Raw genomic sequence first — 7,510 nt, 5'->3', positions numbered from 1 at the left:
CTGTTATTTTCATTTTTTATATTATACTAATATTCCATCACAATCATATACTGTAACTTTTTCAGCTGTTTCCCAATTGATGGGCATCCCTTCAATTTCCATATGCTTTACTATCACTAATAAAAAGGTATATATATATTATATATATATATATATATATTATGGATCCTTTTCTTTTTTTTATCTCTTTGGGATAGAGACCTATTGTTGTGTCAAAGGGTTTTTTATTACCCTTTGGAATAGTTCCAAATTGCATTCCCGAATGGTTGAAAAAGTTTACCACTTCCTGATGAGTTTTTGTTCTACTCTTGAGCAAGAATTAATTCTTTGTGTTAGTTTTCTTAACTGTAAAAATAAGTTGGTTAGAGTAGATGATCTTGAAATTCTCTTATAGCCCAGAAATCCTGTGTTTTTATTATAGTTCTTATTAATTCAACAATGCTTGTGGAATAATCATGCAAATGGCTAGGGAGAGAGTCAACACTGGTAAAAATCATCAGAAGATTTTTTTCCCTTTTCCATTAGTTGAAGGAAAGTTTGGGTGGGTTGTAAGGGGAAGGCATCGTTTTGATACATATAATGTGGGGTGTTTTGAAATTGAGAATGTCGCTGATGCTACTGCCTGGGGGCTGTTGCTATTTTCATTAGTAGATACCTCCCTCTGATTCTGCTACTTATCATGACCTGACTGACATTTCATAGCTAAAGAAAAGGAGGTAGACAGAAGTTAAATGACTTGCAATGGGTCACAGAGCAAGTAAGTATCTGAGTATGGGTGTGAACTCGGGCTTTCCTCATTCTAGTGCAGCATGTTCCTAACTGCTTAGTGAAGAGTCATTGTTGGTTAGTCATATTTCATTTACATCGTACTCTTTGTGACTCTATTTGGGGTTTTCTTAACAAAGAAGATTGTTTCTTAACAACGGTCTGGTTTGCCATTTGCTTCTCCAGCTTGTTTTACAAAGAGGAAACAGACAAACTGACTAAAGTGACTAGATCAGGGTCACACAGCTAGCAAGTGTCTGAGGCCTCATTTTAACTCAGGAAGATATGTCTTTCTGACTCCAGGTCTTGTACTCTATTATACCACCTAGCTTCTTCAATGAAAAGTATGTTATTAGTAATAGAAGATACTAGTGATAATGAAATATCTGACTTTTTATCCTGTTCTGTCTCTCCATCCCACCCGCACCAGCATTTTTTTTTCCTGATAGATTAAATTCTTCAGCCAGAACATTATCGGTACCTAACATATAGGACTGAAACGAATCCACAAGTTATTATCATTTTAATCCCATTAACAAAAACCAAACATTAAAAGGGATGAGTTTACCTTGCCAGCATACCCCCTTTCCCAATAAACTGAACCTGCCACTTCAATGCTGTGTCAAAAACTCCTCAGCTGCTTCCCTCAAATCAAAACCTGCCAGATCCCTGAGATTTCAATAAGCAATTTGATTAAGCTACATCCATAAGCCTGAGAATGAGATTACCACACCTTTCCTATGACCATCAAAGCCTCTAGAAACCGAATTTAGCTTTTCTACTTCATATGTTTCCTGAAATTTAGCCCCTAAATACTATCACTCTCAGGAGTGTGCTGACCAATAATGAGAAAACAATTTCAAAGACAACATGACTGAGATGTGTACACATCTCATTAGACAAATGCCAAACCCATATTTACAAAGTGATTCTGTAAGGAAATTCAGCATCCAGAAATGGCTAACAACTAAGAATCTATAAAGAAGAGCCAGAAGAAGAAAAAAAAAATTCATGAGGCAATTTGCACCTTGTTACCTAATTTGAATTTTAATAGACAAACTCCTAGAGCAGTCACAGGCTAGAAAGAAACATTGATTGAAAAGAGCCATAGAGGATATTACCAGACAATTACCATACAATTTAAAATGCATATTCCATCGTTCATATACAGCATTTTTTTTATCAGTTCATCACAGGGTATGCAGAGGTTACAGAAAAAAAAGCCAGGATCAGAAGAAAAGCCAACCAGGATTTCCCCCTTGAAGCTGTAATTTTCCTTTCTCTCTCCAACAGGTAGGGGGCCAGGCATATAAATGGGGCCTTGACATAGAGGGCAATACAGAACCAATGTTCAATTGTATAATAAGTGAGAAAGTGTCACTAAGAAAGTGTCTTGCCTAACAATACAATTCATGGGACTGGGGAGTGTATGTGCTTTTACAAATGTACTTTGATGTCATTACTACATGAAATCTAAACCCCATTTCACCTCTTCAAGATGAAAACAAATGATCAGTGATGATCCAACATAGCAACTTTAAACCTTGGTGACAAGTACTTCTCTCCATGTAACTTAGACATTGCATAATGTTGTTTTCATGCAGTGACGACCCGAATGGAAAGAGTGTTGGCTTTGGAGTCAGAGGCCCTGGAATTGAAGTATGATATTTTTTTGCACTATGTAAAGAGGCCATTTTCTGCTTCATTTCTTACCCAGTCTTAATCACTGAATAAGACCTTTCTTCAGTCAAACTCAGACATGTTAAAGGCCAAGGTCTCCCACTGCATCCAAGGCTATCTCCAGTCATTGGACCCAGATGGATCTGGAGGAGAAAGTGAGGCTGGTGACTCACTTAAATCCAGTTCACTTGCATGTCATGGCATCACCTCCCTTAAGTCATGAACCTCTTCAATAACGAAGGACAAACAACAATAACCCTCAGGGTTTTCTAATCTTCATTTGAAAAATAAGGGATTGGATTCAATGAGTTTTAAGCTCTTCCAGTTCCAAAAGTCTGACTGAAACTATTTGCTTTTGTAATGTTGTTTTGCTTTTTATAGGGAAAATTGTTCAGTCCTTTGAGTCATGCCTGACTTACTCTTTGTGATCCCATTTAAGTTTTTCTCAGCAAAGATACTGGAATGGTTTGCCCTTTCCTTCTCTTGCTCATTTTACAGATGAAGAAACTGGAGCAGACAGGGGTAAGTGAGTTGCCCATGGTCACACAGCTAGTAAGTATCAGAGGCTGGATTTGAATTCAGGTCTTCCTGACTCCAGGTCCAGTGCTCTATTCACTGAGTCCTTTTTATTTTTTGAGGAAGGGGAACAAGTAGTAAAATTAGAGCTTGTATGTGCCTTTCCTGGACATCTCTATATCATGCTGCCTCAATTTCACCCATCATTTCTATTTCTATGACCTTCTTTCACCAACCCCCCCCCCCCCACAATCTTTAATCCACCAGGACCTTGATCTCCTAACCTGTGATATCAGACTCTGATAAGTGAGTCTTCACCCCCACCCCATCCCCCACTTTACAAATAACCAGGTCTCTCCACACCACTTAAAGGATATCTCTACCCCGTGCCTCTCCACCTTTCCTAGTTCGCCTTTATGTGTTTTTTTCTCCCATCCAAGTGTATGCTTGAAAGTATGTATTATCTGGTGTCTGCCTTTCTCTCTCTCTGTTTTTCTCTGTCTCTCTCTGTCATCTGTCTGTCTTGTTCTCTTTCTCTGTCTTTATCTCTCTCTCTCTGTCTTTCTGCCTTCCTCTGTCTCTCTGTCATTCTCTGTCTTTCTGTCTGTCTCTCCCTCTCTCTCCACATAAACAACACACCAGTGGGAATTAAGGTGGGAAACTGAGACAGAAACTGAAAAAGCAGGAAGTGGTGAATAAGAGAGAAAGACACAGAAACAGAGGGAGACAGGGAGAGAGAGAAGGAGAAAGAGAGAGGGGGAGAAATAGAGAGATGGAACCTAAAAGTTCAAGAGAATAAGTGGTGAAATAAATATACAAGTAAAAATTGTTTTGTAGCTTGTGATTAACAGGAGCTCCAACAAATATTTGTAAGCCCATGTGAGAATATTTAGGAAGCTTTTAAAATGCTTCCCCGCAAGTGGTGTCCCCATTAGTAGCAGAGATCCTCTCAGCACGGAAGTGCCAGTGCCAAAACAAATGTCAAAGCAAACTAAAAATGAATTTTTAACGTTTCCTGTGGTGATTTTTGCCTAATGCATCAACAGACTTTGCAGTTATTCAGGCAGGTACAATAACATTCCATATGTCACATCCAATCACAGTGGAAGTATAGATGCCTGTACCTGGTTGTCTAAAGAAAAAGTTTTTTAAGAAAGTTTATTTTTCCGAAGAAAGGCCTCAGTGAGTAATTGACATGAGTGTTGATTAAAAACACCTGTGGAAAAAGGAATTGATTTTTAGCTGCGCATTTGTTTTTAGTGCCTAACAGGGCTTGTCGCATCAAGAAAGTGCATCAACCTTGACTTGACAGTGTTTGTGTCCCGAGGTTTTTAAATTTTTTAAAAAAATATTGTTGCTTGCACTATTTATTGCTGGTTTTCAAGGGGTTTAATTGCACCTTGGATCCTTTGTGTCAGGATAACAGAAAGTAGATTTCTTGAAAATATGCTTTAAGGACAGATTGAATCTTTGAACACTATGAAGGAGGTGCTTAATATGGTGTATACTGGATAGACGGTTTCACTGGTAAGGGGGAAAAATAAAAGGATCTGAAAGCAAAGATTCAGAAGTCATTTGGCAAAAGAAAATTTAAAAAATTTAAAAATAACAAATGATAAATTGTTTTATTTTCTTTATCTTCCTTCCATTCTCCCCCCAACCCCCTCCCCCTTTTTTTTTCTTTTGGAAGTAGGGGAGGAAAAAAAGGGAGTGAGATTGTACTTAAACATATGGGACTGCTTCTGTTGGTTAAAGCAACTGCAGATTTTCCAATCCTCTTCTGGACTACTGTGTATTCTGCAAAGATATTCTCCCCTCGCCTGCCAGATGCTAATTGAAAAGTGGCTGCATAAAGGAGTTGTTGCTGATTCATTAAGATTTCAATTGGGAAGGGGAGCTTCTGTTTTGTTTATTTATTGGGCTTTGTGGCCATTTGTTGGTAGTCTCAGATCTGATTCTCATATATAACAAATATCAAGGTTTTCAGATTCACCTGGAGACCTCAACCTAATGTATACCTTACTGAATATCAAAGAGAAAATCACATAATATATTGCAATGGCTTGAATAGACATGGTTAGCAAAAACTGATAAAGTATTGGTCTTAGTTGAAATAAAATGGAATTGGAGGGGTCTGCCAGGTAGCACAGCAGGTAAGAGCACTGGCTCCAATGTTGGGACGACCTGGAGATCGAATCCCGGGCTCAGACACTCAGCACCACACCCAGAAATAACTGGCCTTGTAACCTTGAGCAAGTTACTTAACCTTGATTGCTTAAAAAAAATGGAATTGGAGGAATAAGGATACACAAATGTGTATATAATTTTTATGACAATTATAATTTCTCTCTCTTTCTCTGTTTCTGTCTCTCCCTTGGTCTCTCTCTCATTTAGGCACATGCTACAGCTTCTCTCACAGGTGAGAGATGAGTGCCAGATGGACACCAAAGGTGGATGAGCAGCCTCTACTTCTTCTTGAACATCTGATACACCCTATACAAATCAGTAAAATGTGTTCAAAAGGTCAAGTGACTTGCCCAGAGTAACATAGGCAGTAAGTTATAGGCCTGATTTGAGCCCAGGGCATCTGGCTTTAAACCCATACTCTGTCCTCTATACCATATCTCTGAGTATATGATAGAATATGCCTATGATAATCACCCTTCCTTCAGACCTACTATTCTTATACTATATCACACATATTACACATCTGGGGCATATGAGAAGAATCACTGGGGCCCAAATTAAGTTCTTTTAATTTTAGATTGCTTGTGTCTTTTTAAAAAGTTCTATGTTATGAAGTTTTGTTCTTTTTGGGATATCAATTCTGCAATTTGGATATATGGAAGTATTATTTTTCTTGTCAATAGTAGAGATAGAAAAAGAGAATGTCAGTTTCAAAGCAATAGCTTCACACAGTCCTGTATATAGTACACCTTTTTTTTTCTCAGTTCTACAAATGTTGGTTTTTAAGAAGCTATTTCTTTTTCTGTACTAGGTTTTGCTAAAAGGGGTCAAAGATGAAGTAGGTTTGCAGAGAAGTAACTTTTCCCATAGCTTTTATGTGTTTTTTTCCCCTTCCTTCTAAAGAAATGAAAACATTACTTCGTATTTAGTCACACAAAAAGGGTCCAACTTTTTTTTTACTACTCCATACAGGGCAACAGCAACACCTGAATGACTTTTCTATCTTTCTGTGGCAGAAACTGTGCAATATGCCTCACTTTGTGAGATGTTGTTTTTTTTTTTAAGCGACTGTATGAAGAATCTTCACATTTCTTTCCCTGGAAAGACTTTTTTGTCATGCTTGTGAACACAACTTTAAAGGGACCTTTTTCAAAGCTCAAGTATATACTCCATCAAGGTTTAAGTTGTAAGAGAAACATTAGCTGTGGCATACCACAGTGCCATATACATCTGAAGCTTAGTTCCATATGAACATTGAGTGTTACTTAACAAAAAACAAATCCGGCAGACTGTTTTGCTGATGTTACAGTGGTCCAAGTTTTATTTCTTCCCCAGTCTACCAAAAGATATAGGCAGGAAAAGAATAAAAGCAGCTATATCTTTTGACTTACCCCTCCTGCTGTGTGCCATACAGAAATATGTTGTTTTTCAGTCATTTTTCAGTCATATCTGACTCTTTGTGACCCCATTTGAGGTTTTCTTGGCAAAGACAGATACTGGAGTGGCTTGCCATTTCCTTCTCCAGCTCTTTTTACAGATGAGGAGATAGAGGCAAATGGGGTTAAGTGACTTGCCCAGGATCACACAATAGTAGGTAACTGAAGCAAGATTTGAACTCTAGTCCTCCTGACTACACACCCATAGCTCTGTCCATTGTTCAATCTAGCTGCCCATATAGAAGTATAGGTGAAGTTTATTCATTTTTTTCCCATTCAACCACTGAGTATTAAGTATCAGCTCTAAGGTGCTATGTGATAAAGGGATATGCAGCCCACTTCTTCATGAAGAAGTGGACTCAAGAGGGAGAATGCTATATATGGACATGATTAATGTGGGGTTCTCTTTTCCTTTTCTATATCAAAAGACTTCTCTGCATTTATTTTTTAGTATTTAATAGTATTTTTTTTCTCATTACATGTTAAGTTAGTTTTCAACATTTACTTTTATGAAATTTTGAGTTCCAAATTTTTTCCCTCCCTCCCCACTGCTCTCCCCAAGATAGCAAGCAATCTTATATAGTTTATACATGTACAATAATAATAAATATAATTCCACATTAGTCATTTTGTGAAAGAAGAATCAGAACAAAAGGGAAAAAAGCACGAGAAAGAAAAAAAGTGAAAATAGTTTACTTTAATCTGCATTAAGACTTCATAGTTCTTTCCTTGGATGTGGATAGCATTTTCTATCATGAATCTTTTAGAATTATCTTGGATCATTGTACTGCTGAGAAGAGCTAAGTCAATTAGAGTGGATCATCTCACAATATTGCTATTACTCGTACAGTGTTCTGGGTCTGCTCATTACATTCAGTATCAGTATATGGAAATCTTTCCAGGATTTTCTAAAATCCTTCTGCTCA

This window comes from Petaurus breviceps, unplaced genomic scaffold (assembly GCF_028583685.1).
Source record: "Petaurus breviceps papuanus isolate PSGF00001 unplaced genomic scaffold, PetGlider_PUasm1.0 90683, whole genome shotgun sequence".
Classification (NCBI taxonomy): Eukaryota; Metazoa; Chordata; class Mammalia; order Diprotodontia; family Petauridae; genus Petaurus; species Petaurus breviceps.
This window is presented reverse-complemented; position numbering follows the sequence as displayed.